Source organism: Megalobrama amblycephala, linkage group LG3, assembly GCF_018812025.1.
Source record: "Megalobrama amblycephala isolate DHTTF-2021 linkage group LG3, ASM1881202v1, whole genome shotgun sequence".
NCBI lineage: Eukaryota > Metazoa > Chordata > Actinopteri > Cypriniformes > Xenocyprididae > Megalobrama > Megalobrama amblycephala.
The window spans coordinates 45,739,055-45,760,013 of NC_063046.1; the positions used below are offsets into that span (position 1 = coordinate 45,739,055).

Here is a 20,959-nt window from a genome sequence, read left to right on the forward strand (position 1 = left end):
ACAGGCTGCTCATTTCTATTTCTGCCCTTTTTCTGCTGGTTGTGTAAGCTGTGCTGAGATGGACTGACCATTTCAGTTTATTATGGAAAAAGCGTTTTATTTATTTATTTATCCTTTATTTATCCAGGATTTAAAGTTCATAGTAATTGTTCTGACTTCATGAAGCCTCGTGCTGTGAATGAACATCAAACTGACTAGAACAACTCTTTGAAATGTATATAACAGGCTATTGGATATCAAGGGTGAATATTCTGAGGTCTGAGGGTATCGCCGGCGATACCACCGTGGTTTTTTTCTTATCAGTGTGAAAGAGACTCAAAATACTCCGTCAATGTTGCACATACAATTAAGAGTTATACACCATTTTAATCTGTGGAATATCTTCTTTCATTTGTGTACACTCAGAGTAAAAACAAAATGTTGTGCTTTTTGTAAAATAAAGAAAACTAACATGATGCGTGATCTCTCGTCTCCCTCTGAAGGAAGTCCAATCTGATAGTTCTTAGAAAATGAACTGTAACTTAGTGAATATAGCGAAAATAAACCTTCTGTGTTTATGTAATCTGTATGAAAAGAGAGCCATGTCAGAAGTCTGTGATTCAGCTCATTATCCGCTAATGCGGCCACGCCCACGGAGCGAGCGCTATTCAGACGCAAATTCAGTCAATACATGCATACATCGTCTCAATCGTGTATTTATTGTCTTCAAAAGTGTTTTGAATAGCCATATTTAGCGATCTCTTGCCTCTGTTAGTTCCTTGATTGTCACATGATATGCCTTTTACTGAGGCATTTGTGGACAAAAGGGGCAGAGCGCCCTCCGGCTGCAAGTATGTATGATGAAAACACAGCATCCTATGGAAGCCCGTTTCCGCCACTAAAAAAAAAAAAAAAAACTCCACTAAAAAAAAAAAAAAAAGATGAATTGCGACTTTTTATCTCAGAATTCTGACTTTTTAACTCGCAATTGCGTGTTTATATCTCACAATTGCGAGTTATAAAGTCAGAATTCTGAGATATAAAGTCGCAATTGCGTGATATAAAGTCAGAATTGCGAGATATAAAGTCGCAATTGCGAGTTATAAAGTCAGAATTCTGAGATATAAAGTCACAATTGCGTGATATAAAGTCAGAATTGCGAGATATAAAGTCGCAATTGCGTGATATAAAGTCAGAATTCTGAGATATAAAGTCGCAATTGCGTGATATAAAGTCAGAATTCTGAGATATAAAGTCGCAATTGCGTGATATAAAGTCAGAATTCTGAGATATAAAGTCGCAATTGCGTGATATAAAGTCAGAATTCTGAGATATAAAGTCGCAATTGCATGATAAAAAGTCAGAATTCTGAGATATAAAGTCGCAATTGCGAGTTATAAAGTCAGAATTCTGAGATATAAAGTCGCAATTGCGTGATAAAAAGTCATAATTCTGACTTTTTCTCACTACTGTGAAACGTTATTTCTCACAGTTCTTACTTTGCTTGCGTTTCCTTTCATTGCGACTGACCATCAGGATTACTGCTTTGTTATTATTATACATTAAATAGACCATCAGAATTGCTGCTTTGTTATTATTATACATAAAATAGAGGACATCATAAAGGATTATTTTTAGCGCCGATTTACCAATAAAGAAATATTAATTTTACTGGAGGAGACACATAAAGATTAGTCTCCGGACATATGCATTATGCAGGAATATGCATATAGAATGTTTCCACGGTAACCTTGTACACAGCGTTTCAAGGAGAAAAAAACAGCTTTTACTGCCATCTAGTGGGCTTAATACTAAAACAACCAATACCTATCATGTTTCATTAACTTTGCAACTCAAGGGTAGAATCATGCAATTCTGCAAATTACAGTCAAGGTATTTGGGCAATAAAAGTTGTTTTTAACAGAATGGATACACTAATGAATTTTACACAATAATAACAATATAATAATAATCATAATAAGAAGAAGAATCAGCTGTGGTGGAGGCGCAATAAATCAGACAAAGCTGAAGTGGCACATTTTATACACCAACAGCTTCAGACTTCACGGCAGCACGGCTATCGTTGGATGCACTGTTACAAACAGAGATACTGACCATCAGTTAATTGCGAGAAAAAAAGTCAGAATTCTGACTTTTTATCACGCAATTTCGACTTTATATCTCAGAATTCTGACTTTTTATCACGCAATTGCGACTTTATATCTCAGAATTCTGACTTTATAACTCGCAATTGCGACTTTATATCTCAGAATTCTGACTTTTTATCACGCAATTGCGACTTTATATCTCAGAATTCTGACTTTATATCACGCAATTGCGACTTTATTTCCCAGAATTCTGACTTTATATCACGCACTTGCGACTTTATATCTCAGAATTCTGACTTTATAACTCGCAATTGCGACTTTATATCTCAGAATTCTGACTTTATAACTCGCAATTGTGAGATATAAACTCGCAATTGCGAGTTAAAAAGTCAGAATTCTGAGATAAAAAGTCGCAATTCATCTTTTTTTTTTTTTGTCGCTTTTTTTTTTTTTTAGTGGCGGAAACGGGCTTCCATACATATCATACTGTTTCTTTATGCGTCATAAGAATTTAGCATTTTACCAAGCGTCCATATAAGTATTAAGCAAAGTATCAAAAAATGAGTTCACACTAAACACGCATAAACTCAGATATGAAGTAATGAGTCTTTGAACGCTTTACAGAACAAAATATAGAGCAACTGTGGTGGAAATTCACCAATGAGATTGAAGTCAGGGCACTCAATAGTAAAATTATCAATTCAAATTTATTTCTTGAAAATCAAATTTCAGGGTAGTAGGCTTGGTATCGTGTATTGATTGGAACCGGAACTAGCTTTGCGATTTTCCCGGAATCGTTCAAATGTTTAAATTTCGATTCCTAGTTTCGATTCACAGTCCGCCGACTGGAAGAAGAAGCGTCCACCGGAAGTGTTGGCATAACCGAGTCGAACATGGATGCGTCCACTTGGGTAAAGTTGGTTTTATATTCCTACATTCGGACATCCGTATTCAATAGCCTTGTTAATCACACTACATTGGACATTCAGTGGACATTCACAAGTAAATATGCCATTAAAACAATACTTGCCTATTTTGATCGACTGTGAAAAATGTTGTAAGTTGACAATCGTTGGTTGTCAATATCATGTCGCTGCTTAAAATTCGCAAACATTAATTTATTGCACATTTATTGGAAAGTCTGAATTTATCAGAAGTCCGAATGTGCGAATATAAAACCAACTTTACCTGATGCGTCGGCGGTCCAAATTGTGGCTTCATTTTTCTAAACAGAACGAAATCTCTGCAAAATGCAACATTTGCGGCAAGATTGTTTCGTGCATAGGAGGGTGCACGTCGAACATGATAAAGCACCTCCGAGTTAATGGAGTAGAAATAAATGTGTGCCTCGTCTCTGACGTGCTGCGCCGACCGTCCTCTGCTGTCTCTTCCTCTGGCTCCGACCCCCAGCCTGGCACCGCAGTGACTGCACTGCTGTCCGAATCAGGTAAACAATACATATACAATAAATAATATGTCTTGCGGCAACATTGAGGCAGCTAACAAATTAGCCCACATATTTTTTCATAGACAATTTACGACCTGAGATTGCGAACGTTAGCCAGGTCCGAACCATTGTTGTTTGTTTGATATTTATATTGTATGTTAGTTGAAAACAGTCCTGTGAGAAATTCATAGTAAAGTTCATAAAAAGTAAAAACTTCATAGAATTAAAATTGATTCCTTCAGAAAGACCGTTGGTTAGCTAGCTCATTTAAAATATCCTAAACTTTTTTTGACCCTGCCTCTTAAAAGAATCGGAATCGAGAATTGTTAGGAACCGGAATCGAAACAAGGAATCGAAATCGGAATCGGAATCGGTCAAATTCAAATGATACCCAACCCTACAGGGTAGTCTCTCTTACAACCAAAACATACTGTACCTCGCAGAGCTAAGTGAGCTCCAAACAAAAGAGTATTTATTCAGTCAAATTATACATATTAATTTTTCAACAAACAAAGACTTTCAAAATTGATTGGATAAATAAACAAATGATCATAAAACCATCTTACTTCCTTTTATCATACAAGTACACTTTCACCTCAGTCCACCAACATCCCATAATAGTTGTGTCCACCTGATGTGTGTAAATAATTTTTAATTGGAAACATCTTATCTAACTCCCTAACTTCTTCCCAGCGGACTGACCGGGTCATTATTCTTACTTCTCACAGAAACGGTAGATTAGCAACATCAAAGAAAAATGGAAAAGCATAAAAAACAATATATCTGAGTTTTTATTACCAAATGTATGACAGTACATAACCCAATACTTAGACATAAAAATAAAAGGTAACATGTATATCTCCATGCTCATCAATCAAAATCTGACCCTTACATGTACAGCATAACCTCCGTTCGGTTCATCCCCTTTCATTCTTAGACAGTTAGCACTCTTTTGAAAAGTCCTGTAAGAAACATCATATCTTAAAAACATTAAAAGACAAAAAAATCTGTTTTCAAAACATGCAATGGTTACATACATGTATCTATACGCCAACAAACAAATTACATTTTTCTCATGATTTAAAGGTTATGCAAAGATAATATAAGGAAACCTATGTAACTTAACAAAATTAATCATGTATAAACAACAACATTGATTAAATATACATACATTTCTCTTGCATAACACAACTTAATCTTCTTATTAATCACAGTATTTATCAAAGTTGCTTGGTACTGATAGTCAGGTTTGGTGAATGTCTGTACTTTAGGCATTACATCCAAATGTTCTCCATTTCATCTCATTATAAGTCTGAGGGTGGATTTGATGGTGTGTATTTCCTGTTCCCCCAACACCCTTTCATCTGAGGATGACAAAAAGAAGTGATTCAATTAAAATATCAAACATTCATGTCATGAATCCAAGTATTTTGTTAGCTTTTAAACTGAATGTCCTCTTTGTCTGACACACCCATTTTAGGTCTCAGAGTGTCTTCTCATTAGATCAGGGATATGGGCCCTCTGTCCTGCAGAGTTTAGCTCCAATGCTGATAAAAACTCACCTGATGATAGCTTTCTAGTAGACAGTGATTCAAGTGATTTTCTTCAAGACAGTGATTAGCTTGTTCAGGTACTTGTCCAAACTCTGCAGAACAGTGGCTCTCCAGTTCCAAAGTTCATCCCTACAACCTGATGACTTATATCTGGAATATTTGATTAGAGCAGTGGTTCTCAATCTAATTCCCTCTGAACTGAACATGAACTCTCCTTTCGGATTGGAATTGTACAGTACATAATTGAGACCACAGGATTAGGGAAACGTTGAAAATGTGCTATATCTAAAAAATAAAGATCTACATGTTTTATTTAGTTAATTTTGTTTTGAAACATTTTCAATGCTAGTTTTTTAGCTTTAACTTTACTTTCATACGCTACAAAGAATACAATACAGTTATTATGAGTATTTAAGACATTATTTAAGCACAGCCAGTTATGTTTTGTTGAATTTCTAAATCTCACTCAAACTGATTTCTTCCAATAGGAAAAAATTGATTACATATGAATCACTATTCTATCTTCCACCGATTTAAATCGCTTCACAAATTTTGAAAATTGATTTTCAAAAATTGAAGACGTGACGTTGTCTGGTCAAAGGAGGTGAAAGTCACCTGGGAGAGCAGTTGAGACAGATTAGAGGAGTGCACAGGCTTGCAACAGAGGAAGAATTATGAATGAAGCTTACTTGACAACAGTTACTATATCAGTAAATTCATGAATCAAAAATCTGAAGCTAAAGTACTAAATATTGAGAATTCAACAGCGCATATATATATATTTCTAACCCCAAACGATCGTCCACTGATAGGATCCAGCTGATAATCACTTACTTTGATTCTAAATATCTGCCAACTTGACGCTCACAGAAACTGGTCATATTTTAATGATGTAAAAGATGTGCATGCGCCGCTCATGCCGCAAAGAAAAGATTCCCACCCCTACCACCCAAGATCAGGGATTCCATTCCCAGGAAAATGAACCAGAGATGGTCTTATCATTGGGAGATACAAGAGTCCGTGGCTCTACCATTGGATTAAGCCTAATGGCTAACTCACACCATGTGTGCCTTGACAACCAATCACATTACAGCCTTGATATCTTTGAATTTCGTTCAGAGTCGTGCAACAGTCAATCACTGTTTGCAGATACCAATGAATGAGAAGTGCTGTAAACTGAATCATGCCGCGCTATTGTCCAGGAAAAAAAGAAAGTCAACTCCACCCATCCACTGTATGTCATGTTCGCTCCATTGGCTGCCACCAGCTGTCTGGTGCTTCGGTCGCCTCCAAAATATTTCTCAGTGTCACCTCAGGTGCATATTTGGCTTTCCACTCCTCATCTATAATGCATACTTGGGAGCCTGTGTCCCATAATGCTTTGGTCTTTTCTCCCTGTAGATAACAGGTAACAAGGCACTGTTTCCCCACTAAGGACATGATGGCAGAATGCTGTTAACTTGACAAGGGGCAGTTAAAATACTATCAAGCGACTGGGACTCACACCCTGTCCCTTGGGAGTAACCCGCTCCTGTTTAACGGAGCTCCAAGCGGAGGTCCGGCACCTTTAGGGGCCGTTCACACAGAACGCGTCTTTGCGTCTAAAAACGCGAGACGCAGCGCTCAGGAGTGGTTTTTAAAAAAGCGCAGCATAGAACGCGAGAGTCTCGAGACGCGCCTTTGAGACGTGATGCAATAACGACAACAACGGAAATAATAGAAATAGGCAAACTGCAGAATTTACAGATACAAGTTTTGACATGGAAAAAAAGAAAATAAGATAATAATGAGCGCCTCCTCCACCATGTTGCCATTATATAAAAAAGTTGTCATGCCAACTCGCAACGCTTGCCCCGCCTCCAAGTTCTTCTGATTGGTCCACTGTTTTGGAACTGACATTGTCACTGCCCTTGCCGTCCAGAATAAAAGAGAACAACCTAATCGAGTGAAGGGATTTGTGGAAACTTCTAATTATTGTTATATAACATTTGACTTTCACTTCATGATAAAAAGACAAACATTTCAGGTGAAGGATAATCCACTTCTTACCTCTGAGACAGTGTTGATCTATATTATTTTTATTGTTTGTATAGGCTTATCATTATTGCTGATCACTGTTGTTGTGCTATATATATATATATATATATATATATATATATATATATATATATATATATATATATGATATTGTAATATTTACCAACTATACTCCTCTGATTATAGAAAAGTTTATTAAAGTGTCACATCACAATACAACAGCAAAATATATAAGTATAGTATTTTTATGTTACATTAATACCCATTGTGTGAGCTGTCTCTTTAATACCACGTGGTTTAGGCTATACATCTTGCCGCTGATTGGGCTGACATTTCTGACACGCCCACCAAACAAGAGAAAATGCATCTCAAACCCGTTGCACACCGTTGCAGACCGTTTACAGGAAACATGTCGTTCAACCCGGAAAACGTAGCAAAACGTTGCGCACCGGTTTGAGCTTGAACGTGCCCCAGAAAACTGCGTGCACGTGACATCACATTGAGGTGGGGCAATTCGCTTCTTTCTAAGTAAGTTTCGTCTGATGCCTTTTAGTCTGAGGCCGTTTTGTCTGAGGCCTTTTGGTCTGAGGCTGTTTAGTTCGATGTCTAATTGTACGAGACCTGACACCTGACGTCGTTTTTCCTGAGACCTGAAGCCTTTCAGTCTGAGGCGCGATGCCTTTTAGTCTGAGGCATGACTCCTTTTCGTTGTATGACTGAGGTGTGAGAAAGTCCTAATATGGACACCGTACACAGTGGTAACAGTGGGTTCTTCTGCTTTGTGCTGCTGGCAATGGAAACATTGTCTGGCTCGTGAGGGACGGGGCTGGAGGAACTGATCACACAGCGCAAATGCATCTGGAACAAGCCTAATATCCAATAGGGTAATCCACTAAAATAATTAACAATCATAATAATAATTACAATATAAAAATATATTAAAAACATAAAATAGAAAAGATGTATATTGGAATAAAGTTTTTGTGCACTTGTGATGCATTTGCAGTATTTCAATCTCTAAAAACAGCGGGACATTCCAGAACACTTAAAGACTGAGTTCACCCAAAAATGACGATTCTGTCATCATTTACTCACCCTCTGTCAAGTATCTGGTCCATGAAGAAGACAACGAACAGTTTAGGAAGTCAAGTAGCAAAGTAACTTTATTAAAGGGGTCATATCATGAAAATCAGACTTTTCCCGTGTTTAAGTGTTATAAACTCCTGCCATCTGAGCTAAGCACAGTGGTGTAATTTTATTTATGAAGGGAATATGTCCAGATAAATTTATATACCAGTATGTGTCATATATATAAGTCATCAACACTAGAATACTTGATACTTGATAACATGATCGTCAGTAAAACACAGGATTTGCACAAATTGATTCTCAAAGTTGGATTGATACCAACTGATCCAATTTCACATTTCGTGATGTTTGTAAACTGTCTTCCTGAATGTGTTTAGTTAGCATGTTGCTACTGTACTGTTAAATGTGGTAAAAGTTACCATTATTTCTTACTGTTTTCACGGAGACCAGAGCCATGTTGTTATTTTCATTTTTAACCCGAAAACGCATGTATCATCCACAAAATACGTGCCATACTGGTTATATGCCGCATCGAGAACAGTTTAATGATCCATTTTGCAAGTTATATTTCCTGTGTCAGCATCTGTATTATGTATGCCTCAATGTATTGGAATGATGAGCGAGCTCGGGGGCGGGGAGCTCATTCGCATTTAAAGCATTAAAGCAATAGCCAAATCTGACAAGCTATAATACATGATCTGTGGGGTATTTTGAGCTGAAACTTCAGACACATTCTGGAGACACCTGAGACTTGTATTACGTCTTGTCAAGGAGCATAATAGGTCACCTTTAAACAAAAGAGTAACATCCAACATGATGCAAGATCCAAACAAGCATAGACAATGTAACATTGTGTACTGAAACACAAACAACATTAGACAAAAGTTGTGCTAGTTCAAATTTTCAGGCTAATTTTCTAAAAACTCCCTACTGCAGTTTAAACACGTCTTATATACTCAGAAATAATAAAAAATAAGAAAATGCTATATATTTTTCTTAGCCTAAAATAGCAATAAATTACACCAGTAATAGGCTATTATTAACAGCAAATGCTTTGTAAAAACAGAAAACAGCAGCCGCTTTCAGTGTGTCTCCATCATGCAAACATGAAATATCAAACAGGTTTAGGTGTTGCACTGCATCTCACTCCTGAAACGGCATTGTAACAACACGGTGGACAATTAAAAAAAAAAGAAGCTCAACTCGCATTCAATAACTTTGCCTTTTTTTTCTCATTCCACTGCCTGTGTCTCATTTTTATGATGCAATAACGGAGGATTTCTGAACGAACAGCCGCTTAAGAACAGTATGTGTTCTACGTTCATAGATCGTCTTCTCCTAATACGGTTATCATTGCTGTATTGTCAACATGTCTAATTGAACACTTGCTAACATTTTTATTCAAAATCGCGATTTCCCGACTCAAAAAATAATAAAATCGAGGCAAAACATAAATTTGAATTAATCGAAAAAAAAAAAAAAAAAAAAAAAAAAAAAAAAAAAAAAAATCGGAAAAACCGCCCAGCCCTACTCTGATGACATCACATCATACTCCCTCAACATGACAGTCCCCCTTAAAATACAGTGGCTGCGTTCAGAACCGCATACTTCCCTAGTGCTATATATATAATGAGTACCAGATTGTCCCTCACATGTTCTCCCACTCTTGCTTCAGGGTTGGGGGGTTCAGGAGGGCCATCATCAAGGTCTTCCTCATCCTCTGGCTCAAAGATGTCCCCATTGAGAAGAGGGAGATTGTGAAGCACAGCACGTGACCACCTCAGGCACGAAGGCAGGGTTTACCTCTAAGGCCTTGAAGAAAATGGAGCACCAGCGTGTTTTCATCATGCCAAAGGCTCACTCTACTATGCTTCATGCACGGGATCGCTTGCTGTTGAAACGAGCCTGCACAGCGTTCTCTACAGGCTTCCTGTAAGGGCTGATGAGGCAGATGGGTGCACTCAGGCAGGGATAGCCACCATCCCCAAGGATGATGGGGATATAGGCTTCCGGCACACACAGGGCTGTTCCTTAGCACCCTGGCATCATGCACAGACCCAGGATATCCCACAAAGACATCAAGGAACTTCCCCTGGTGATCAGTGATGGCCTGGAGCTGGATGTAATGAAACAGCTTCCTGTTGTAGTAACAGTGGGAGTTATTTGCTGGGGGTTTAATCCAGACATGGCAGCCGTCTGTAGCACCAACAGCTCTGCTGAAAGCTGGTGACCCAGCCAGCAATGCAAATCCTGCTCCCACTGCCTCCAGGTCATCTACGATTGGAAAACAAATCCTCAAAATTCCCATGATGGCTTTGCTCACTCTGTGTACAATGTCTTGGGATACCGAAGGTCTGTGAAACACCCTTTAGGATGCTGCATGGGCCAGCCAGTACAGGAAGACAAGCACCTCGATGTCCCTCTCCCATCCATGGTCAGATTCCAGCCTGGGTGCACCAATGAGGGACATGATGGACAGCAAAGACAGGCGAAGGTGGGCACGGAGGTCAGCTGCTGAACGGGCACAGCTGTGTTGAGATGGCAGTAGGATGTGAAGTTCACCGCCTGTAGATGTGTGATAGTTTGTTAGAAAAACACATTTGATTTGTTTCATGTGGTGTTGACTTTTATATGCATTCATTTATTGTGATTTATTATGTATCAATTTATTCATGTGTCCTATTGCTGGCAGTAAATAAAATATAATCATTTCATGAATAAATTGCTTGACTTAAAATTTAAGTATTCACAGCTGCATTTGTATAGTTTGTATTCATGCATAGCTATGTCATATGACAAAATTCAGCTTGTTTTACTAAAATATATCATTTTCAGTAAGAAAATATGTAATACAATTAAGTGTTGGTCAGTATTTATCATTGTGCATAAGTGTTGGGGTGGGTTAATTAGCAATGTAATTCATTCTGAGGTCATTTAAATTAAGTAGTGATACTTACATTTTTCGAGTATAAAATGAACTTCTTCTCCAAAGGCGAGATCTTCGAGCAGCTGCCTGATGTCTCCTTTGTGCAGACACTCCAACCATTGTAAACGCTGACACAAACCTGGGTCGACTGTTGAGTTACTGATGCAGTCAGGTGTCAGTGCACCTGTCACTCATATCTTTTAAGTTGTTGCGCTTGTGATAACGTTGTAGGTCACATGATAATATCAACATGGCGGATGATGTCGGATCGCATTCATACTCAACGAGATTTGGCTATTAAGTACCTACTCTTTTAGCGCTCCATAAGTAAGTACCTATTAAAATGAAATACCTACTCATTGAGTATGTGGTTCTGACCGCAGCCACCATGTGTGTGTGTGTGTGTGTGTGTGTGTGTGTGGTTCGTCCAAAGATGAATCCTATTGCTTTAATAATAAGTTGTGCGATGTAAGAAAACAAACACAATAACTTTTATTTAAAATTTTAAAATTACCACTAATAATAGATGAAATCAGAGGAGCACTTATTAACAAATTTATCATTAGACATTATCGAATCATTATTATAGCATTTAAAATCTATTTTTGGCACTTTATTACATATTGTGACGTTTTGCACTTTCCCAGGAGAAACAGTCAGGAGACGAGAATCCAGACTGAAGCACCCAACGGACAGTGGTTTATTTCCTGAAGGTTTACAAACTAAAACGCAGGTATCAGGAGGTGTCTTAACTTCCCCAAGAATAACAAAACGCAGAAAGAGCTTGACTAATGTTTCTTCTGCTTGACTAACGTTCAACTCAATTCTTCTTTACTCCACACACTGTGTTTGCCTCTCTCCTAACTCGTTTTCCTCCCGGACACCTCCTCCCAACAGCAGGTGAATCAAGTCAAACACATTGATCACAGAGAATAAACAGTGTCGTTGCACAATATATAGGAAAAGCCACAAATTAAAAAACAAAACCTTTTCTTTAAATTGTGAATTACACTGTTAGTAAAATGTGAAAACTCCCATTTTAAACAATGAATCCGACTAAACTTAACAATTAATCTTTTATTTTCAAACTGTCTCTGCTTTGTTGTTTATAATGAGATGATTTGTGCGTCTGTAGAACTTGGTAACATTTCACTACTCATGTCACAAATTCAACAACAAGATCACTTTGATTTACTTGCTTTTCTCTTTCATTAAACAATATAAAATTATATGTTAGATGTAGTAATATAAATCTGTTAATACTGCACTAATAATATTCTACCAGCTGTATGTACATTAGTCATTTTCAATACTATTTGGGGCAGGTAATGTGGACAGTATGCAACCGTAGTTAGACGCTTTTTTGCTAAACTAACACAATAAAAACAAGGTGAAGGGTTTAGCTAACACATCCTCAACTGTGAAAGTTTATCCCATTTCTTTGGGAAAAAATCTCGGTCACAGCCAAAAATCGTGCAGTGTATCCCAGGCTTAAAGCAGATGAATCTACGTAGACATACTGTATCTATGTTTGGAACGACATGAGGGCAAGTAGTTGATGACGAATTTTTCATTTTGGGGTGAACTAACCCTTTAACATGAAAAACACAAAGTGCCTCAGTGTACTAGTGATAGTACAAATTGTTCACAGCATGTACATGACAATGTCGTCTATAAGTTTTATTCGTTTTTTTTTTTTTTGTTGTTGTTGTTGTTTTTGTTTTTGTTTTGATTTGTGCTTTTAGCTGTCAATTTATACTTACCTTCAGAATCACACAGAAGAAACCAATGATGCACAGTAGGGATATGACAGCAAACAAAATTAGTAAGTTTTTCTCATAGCGAAGAACTTCTTCTGGGCACTCTTTTTTTTTCTTCTTCTGATTTTTCTATGACAGAATAAAAAACAAAGCCAGAGAATTAGCTCTATACTTTTCCTTTCAATATTCAAGCTGCTGTCTGTAAAATTTTTTTTTGTTCAAAATGTACAAAAATGATCTAATGAGCATGTGCGTCACGATTCCATTATTACTGTGGTACACCTCAGTGTTTATATTCGGACTATTTTAGACCGGTCTGGTAGGAACCAGCACAGTACCTGCGTGACTCGCCATAGACGTAAACAGAGAGAAGTAGCTCCGGCTACAATGTTCTTCTGCAAGACGCGCAATTAAACAAAATGCATTTAATTATAATTAACATGACACAAGTAACGATTCATTCCTTACAGTAACGAATCGTTACAAAAGTAACGAATTGTTCAAAAGCCAGAAAATTCCTGTTTATATTTACATTTCCGTCAGTCTGAGGCGTTGCCATAATGCGTTGCTATGGGTTATTGCGTGCGTTTTGATTGGCTGACTGATATTTCACAGTCTGTTCAAAACCTACGCTCTCGAGCTATATATATATATATATATACGGTGAGTGGCTATATGGCTCCATAGAAGAAATAAATAAACCAAACAATTAATAAAATTGTGCCGTGACGTGACAGCACCACATGCAATTGAAGTACCGGTGTGTGTATGTCATGCATAGACATTTATGTTATGCCACTATGTCCCTTCTGACCAATCTTTCTGATAAAAATATTAAACCAATATGTTCAGCCTGATATAGGAAAATACATTTTTAGGCTATACTAGCAAAAAAAAAAAAACTAAACTAAAAAAATAACACTTGTTTGTAAGGAAGACTTGTTGACTTGTTTGTCACATCACGTGAAAAAAGAACGAAGGTGTCAGACCCGGAAGACTCGAGACATGAACTAATGATTCAGTTTCTGCATTCATCCTATGGGGCTGTGACGGGATGAACGAACGACTCAAACCCGAAAGACTCGAGAGGTGACCTAAACATTTCTGTTTCCTATACAGAACCTATGTGATGTTGCGCATGCGCAGTCAGCACAAAATGAACAAATCACTCTCTGGGACAACTCATTGTTCTCGGGTCATATTAAAGGGGCTCTATGTAGGAATGACACCCAGTGTTTGAAATAGATACTGCAGTCCAAATTCAAAATATTGATTGCCCCGCCCCCTCCTTCAAAGACACGGGTGGTCAGCTTGAGGACACGCAACAAGAGGGAGCGCGATTGACAATGAAAGCTGAGGAGACTTACACACTGTAAGCTGATGAGTTGATTTAGATTTTTAGATGGATGCAGAGGCTTTTTAGGTCAAGTAGAATCTGCGATTTTCTGACCCAGTTTGTTTGCTGGTTTCCATGGCTACAATACGCGGTGTTTTCCGCCAACTGGCAACCTGTGATGTCGAAATACTATTGGATAAACTGCAGCACACGGTTTCGCACAGACCAAAACAAAGACAGACATTCTGACACGGAACGCACATTTCAGAGTAGAATATCTGGCTGTAGCATTGATTTTCTGAGAAACAAGTAGGTGAACTTAGCATGTTTGTCTGCAAACATATTGGGGTATTTTTATGCTTTATTAAGTGAAAATCTTACATAGAGCCCCTTTAAGATTAGTTCAAAATGAATCTTTTCATGTAGCACGATGTTATATTGCATCATGTTTATCAACAGGGGTGCACATAAGTGATACACAGGTAAGCATGCACGGTAAAATAAATGATCTGTGTGCACAGCCTCACACCCCTGAAACACGGCTGGAAGACATCAAACTTTCATTTTGGAAGTATTTTTCAACCATGACGGGATGTGTTGGAATGACGTATTTTCAACGGTAATTAAACGCCCAAATGTTTGCTGGGACTAGAGTTTGGTCCTGTTTATTAACCGTTAGAGAGCCAAAAGTTACGGACTGCAGCTTTAATAAGAAACTGACTGTACTTCTCTATCTTTGCATGTATAGATTGTTCCCATTCTCATTGTTTACATACTAAACACAGGCCTACGGTACATTCTAGACCACAATAAACCACATGTTTTATAATAAAATTATATACATAAGACACACTTACCTATCCATAACCAAGTGAACTTGCCAACGGCAGTTTTTTCTTCCAAATTAAATTCACACCAGTAAAGCCCAATGTCCTCAGCAGTTGCTTTTAAGAGGGTGACGGTAAGGTTGGGAAGGGCTCCACTTACACTGATTTTGGATTCATTCATTGTTTTATAGGTAAGATGGTTTGTAGAAGTAGAAGATTTCCTGTTGTTTATTTGCTGCTCCTTGTTTGTACATGTACACTCCATCCTGAGGTGTCTTATCTACAGCGCATTCGATGAAGATATCATCCCCAATTTCTCTGATTAGTGTAACTGTTTTAAGAAAGGCAAATATTGAGACTTTTTTTCTATAAACACTTACACACTGATGAATCTGCAAACTGCCTTGCATCTTAAATAATTTCAAAATATAGTACAAGATGCACGCAAAAAATTCAAATACAAAAACCACCTTCTTTCATTTACACGTGTACTTGTACAATGAGCCTGTAACCATACCTGTAATCACAGATGAGTCTGTCCATGAGATGCAGCAGATGATCACTAGAAAACTGCATCTCAAAACACGCTGCATCTTCAACGCTCTTTTTGACTCACTGAATATATTCACGTATTATTCACTGTGTATGGATAATCTTGACTTCGTAGTTTGCTTGTATTCCTTACTTTTGCTTTTCTTTTTGAGCATTAAGAAGATCAGCCGGACAGAGCCCCGGACAAAAAGCTGCTGACTGCGTCTGACCAGAGCCGTTGAAAAACAGAGTTGCGACACTCCCGTAAGCTTCCAGAGGAACTGTGCATGAATGCGGAAGTAATGAGTCTCGTGGAGCAGTTACAAACACTGATAGTTCCAGCTCTGAACTCATTCATTTTCAGTGTTTCTGAAGTTCACTCGCTGATAAGTTGATGAAATTACTGCATTTTTGACATTTGAACGCATTACCTGACCTCTCATGAATCTAGTCAATAGCATTTGTATTTGATGTAACCAGCTTTAGTTCATGTTTATTGGAAGATAATAATAAGCTACACAATCATTACGTCATCTCAACCAGCTGTCAACAATCTGTAATCAACATATCTACCCAATCGGCATGAGTTCAGGCCTATATATAATCACAGTCAAACTCACCCAAGGATCCTCGACAGTTTCCAGAATCCCTCCACCACCCCGTCTCCTCACACTCTCTGAGTTACTTCATAACCTAAAAGTTTTAGGATAAGTGGCAAAGACAATCCTTGGTTCAGTGATACTCTCTCTACACTTATTAGACAGAGAAATGCTGCCTGGGCCAAGGCAAAGAAATCGAATGATTTATAGATTGGGGTTATTATAGAGCATTACGAAATTCATGTACTAAATCAATACAATGTGCAAAACATGATCATTATCTTTCTATGGTAAATTAACATTTAAATAATCCTATTAAATTCTGGAAGCTAGTAAAATCTACTTCAGGAACGAGTTTATCGATTAAAGCTCCAGATCATTTAATTGTTAACCAAACTATTGTTAAGGGTAGAGCCAATATTGCTGAAACTCTTCATAATTTTTTTTACTGCAGGCTCAAGTTCAGAGTCTACTGATTTAGGTGTCTCTACCTCTACAGAATTAGCTGTTCCTGATAAACATTGTCCCAGGCAGGTGTTTAATTTCTCTCTATTAAAACATCCCAGGTTTATAATGCTTTAGTGAAACTAGATGTCAAATAATTGGCAGGGGTTGATAAAATTAACCTTATTTTCTAAAAATGGAAGGTATTGTAGCAGAAACAATTGCATCTATTTTTAATTTAAGTTTGATTTCAAATATTATACCAAGAGCGTGGAAGTCGGCATCAGTTATTCCATTATTAAAAACTGGAGATCCTTCAGATCCTAGTAATTATCGTCCTGTTTCTAATCATTGATAAAGTATTCGAATCATTGATAAACGATCAATTAAAACAATTTTGAACAGATAATAATATTCTTAATGATCACCAGTCAGGTCATAGTACCCTAACTGCAGCTCTGTTAGTTACTAATGACCTTATCAATTCCTGAGATTGTAAAAAGTCTTGTGCAGCATGTCGAAAATTACTCTTATATGTGACCCTGGACCACAAACCCAGTCAAAAGTCATACGGGTATATTTGTAGAAATAGCCAATAGCCATTGTATGGGTCAAAATTATTGATTTTTTTATTTTTTTTATGATATTAGGATATTTAGGATATTAGGTAAAGCTCATGTTCCATGAAGATATTTTGTAATTTTTCTACTGTAAATATATAAAAAATATAGGATATACATTGTTAAGGACTTCATTTGGTCAACTTTAAAGGCAATTTTCTCAATATTTTGATTTTTTTTTGCACCTTCAGATTCCAGATTTTCAAATAGTTGAGTCTCGGCCAAATGTCATATCCAACCAAAACATACATGAATGGAAAGCTTATATATATTCACCTTTCAGATGATGTATAAATCTCAATTAAAAACCCTTATGACTGGTATTATAGTCCAGGGTCACATATAACAAATAAACAAACAAACAAAAAATTAATTAATAAATTAACAAATAACAATATATAATATATAACAATATAAAATATTATGAAAGAAAAAAAAGCACTAAACAAGACCAATAACCTTGATTTATTAACCCATTAAACACAGTATACCCATTTCCCCACGATATATGTACTTACAAGTCTATACAAACTATACAACTATAGTTGCCAGTGGGCTTAAATAGGTCAATATTATACAATATTTGTTGTCTCAATTCAAATTTTAAATTCAAAGAAGACAAAATATATGATTTTTAGTTGCACTCAACTTAAGGATAAATATGTTTCAACTTTATATGGAACACAAATTGAAAAAGTCAGTTCTTATAAATATTTAGGTATATGTTTAGATGAAACTTTCCCAAAACATACTGATAACATGTTCTTATCTCTCAGTGAGAGGTACAGAGAAAAATAGATCCTTTAACATACATTGAAGAAGTCATTCAAATATTTTAACCGAAATAAAAATGTTGATTAATAACTTAAAAGATATATATTGAAGCGGCAGTGGACTCCAGAATCCATTCCTTCAGTATCCTTTATGAATCTTTATCATGGTCCACTTTGCATCATAGGAGGAATTAGCATATGTATATATTTATTGCCAAGGCGCTTCTTAAAAAATGTTTAGCTGTTTATGCTAATGGTTATGGTACTAGATTACAGCTGCATCTTCGACTAAAAGTCCCAAAGGTATCCTCTGAATTTGGAAAGCATGCCTTTTCTTTTAATGCCCCTAGGAACTGTGGTAGATTTTCCAAGACGCACCTGACTTAAGTTACCTTCCTGGGGCGTCTCCTAATCGACACCCGAGCATCTCCTAATTGACACTCAATAATATTTGGGGTCAACGTCTTGACCCCCTTAAACCTTGTTCCCTAACCTGACTTGCTGCAGCAATAACCAGAGACTCCAGTTTTTGTCCTTTAAAGCTTTAATCACGGCCGAGAGAGTTCTCATCAATCCCAGAGAATCTCTCTCCGAAGGAATACAGCAGGTTTTATAGGATTTCAGGTACACTTCACAGTCAGCATGGCATGATCTATTACTCATTATCATCAGTCTCAATACGATTGGTTTAGATTTAAGAAAAACATCTCAGTTCCTCTGTCCCGCATAAATTTAGATTAGAACAACTGAATCCCAAGATCATCAAAACATGTCTCAGGGTTAGTAGTTCAGATTACTCAATAGGTTAAACCAATTTCTCAAAGACTATTTTTATCCTCAGAAGGATGCTGTCTAGCCAATGTTTCTGAATCACAACACTCAGTCCTAGTGACTATTTCTCTATTTCAGAGTTAGATTATTATTAGGCCTGTAGAAGAAAAGAAATGTTAGTTCATTAATAATTAGTTCAAAAATTCCATCACAGAACACTTGGAATGACTTACAAAATGTACTGAAACTAGAGTTTTTGCCTGCTTTAAGTTAAATGTATTTAAATGTATTTTGTATTCTGCTTTTATAGAATATGTGTTTTCTTTATTTGTATGTAACTATGTGTGCTGTTGTTTTGACCAGGTCTCTCTGGAAGAAGAGATTATGATATCTCAATGGGATCTTCCTGGATAAATAAAGGATGAATAAATAAATAAATAAGTTCGTTGTCATACAGCGTTTATCTTGGGTTATTAGATTTGTTGTTAATGTTAGCAACACTTAGTTGCCAGTTCATTAAAGGACCAGAGAATAACACAGTAAGAAGGTTGAATAAAGTGGACACTATATTAGGAACACTTTCACAATCTAATGTAATTCAATACAACAGCTCTGCCATGATTTCTACTTCAGTTAGGTTTATAATCAGCCAGAAATGTGTAAATTCAATACTGAGGTCATAGTTAAAGGTGTTTGTTAAAGGTGTTGCACTGCGTTCAGAGGGTTTCTTATTTCAGAATATTAAACACATCTGATATAAAGCAAGTAAGTACAAAAACAGCCCCACAAACTCTGACCTCAATGCTAAATCATCATGTTATTGTGTGGAAGAATAAACATTTGAATAACAATAGTGGTTTGTATATAGATATGTATATACTTTTCTCATTTAATAACAAAATCTGCACTGGAGTACAGAGCCAAAATAACAGAAATCATGACAAATGTCCAAATAGTTATGGACCGAACTGTAGGTGTGTGCTCTCACTTCTCATTAAAATGTTTGGGAAACGTGTATTTAATCTGTTCTTCAATGTATTAACCTTAACACTGTTTCCTCTTTCTTTTTCTTTCCTCTTACATGTTGATTACCTTTTTCTAATGCTTCATTCATGAAATGGACACACAATCTTGTTCCATTGTATTTTAAATTTAATTTTAGGGCCATAAAAACATTTAAAAGAAGTACATGTCATTTACCTCAAATTTTGTCTTTGATTTTTCTACTTTTTTTTTTATTTTAAATAGTAATTTTCTTTTCCCTCAGATGCTGTGAAGAGCCCAGATGCTACAGACATTGATGCAGCAGTGGAGGAACACCTGAAGCTGTTGAGGAAAAAAGTCATCTCTTTCTTGCAAATGAAGCTCAAGAGCTCCAGAAGTCAACATTAGATTTTATTGAGCAAATCAACAAAGCCGAGATGCATGCAGGACATCTGAAAATGTCTTTGTTCAAGTCTCCATCTTTATACCTTTTTCTTATCAGCTGTTAAACAATGATAATACAGCTCAATCTCCACCACTGGAATTGCATTGCATTTCTGTTTTGACATATGTGTTCTTTTACAGCCTTCATCGCTCCTCATCAATAGTATTCTTTCTGCTAATAAACTCACACATATTGTAACTTTGACAATATAATTTAGGTGTCATATACACCTAATCTAACAGTGAAGTTTACTAAATAAATCGAGTTAATTTCACATGTTACACAAAGAGAAATGGATAAAGATAGGCTACATTTACAAATGTGATCAAAAATAAGTAGTGCCACTCATAAAAAAAACATGTATGACATATTAAATAATAGGCCCAAGTTATATATTCTGTACTAATTATTTCCCACTTGCTTTTGTTTTATCTTGGGATGTTTCTAACTCAAGCAAGTGATCAGCTAAAGACAAAAAAAAAGGAATGACTTCAAATGACACCAACTCTGAATCAACATAACTTCCAAAACCATGTTGACTAGTAGATGACGATCTGAGAAACTCCATGATCCTTGCTGTTTTTCACTCTGAATAAAGTGAGCTGAATATTCTGTTTCATTGTCATCTGCACTAAATTTCATTACGTTCAATCTATTATATTCTGCAAAAGTGAATTTAAAGATGACTTAAACTCTCTTTGTGTTAGGGTTAGGATGAAACATTTAACAT

At 36.6% G+C, this 20,959-nt stretch overlaps 1 long non-coding RNA gene across 1 annotated transcript; it reads right to left on the reverse strand.

The window, feature by feature from the left end:
• Positions 1-4,307: 4,307 nt before the first annotated feature.
• Positions 4,308-16,065, reverse strand: LOC125265434. Its single transcript, XR_007184257.1, has 4 exons — positions 15,580-16,065; positions 15,093-15,393; positions 12,903-13,028; positions 4,308-4,898 (listed from the first exon to the last, which is right to left on the reverse strand). It is a non-coding gene; the product is annotated as an uncharacterized LOC125265434 (long non-coding RNA).
• Positions 16,066-20,959: the final 4,894 nt, after the last annotated feature.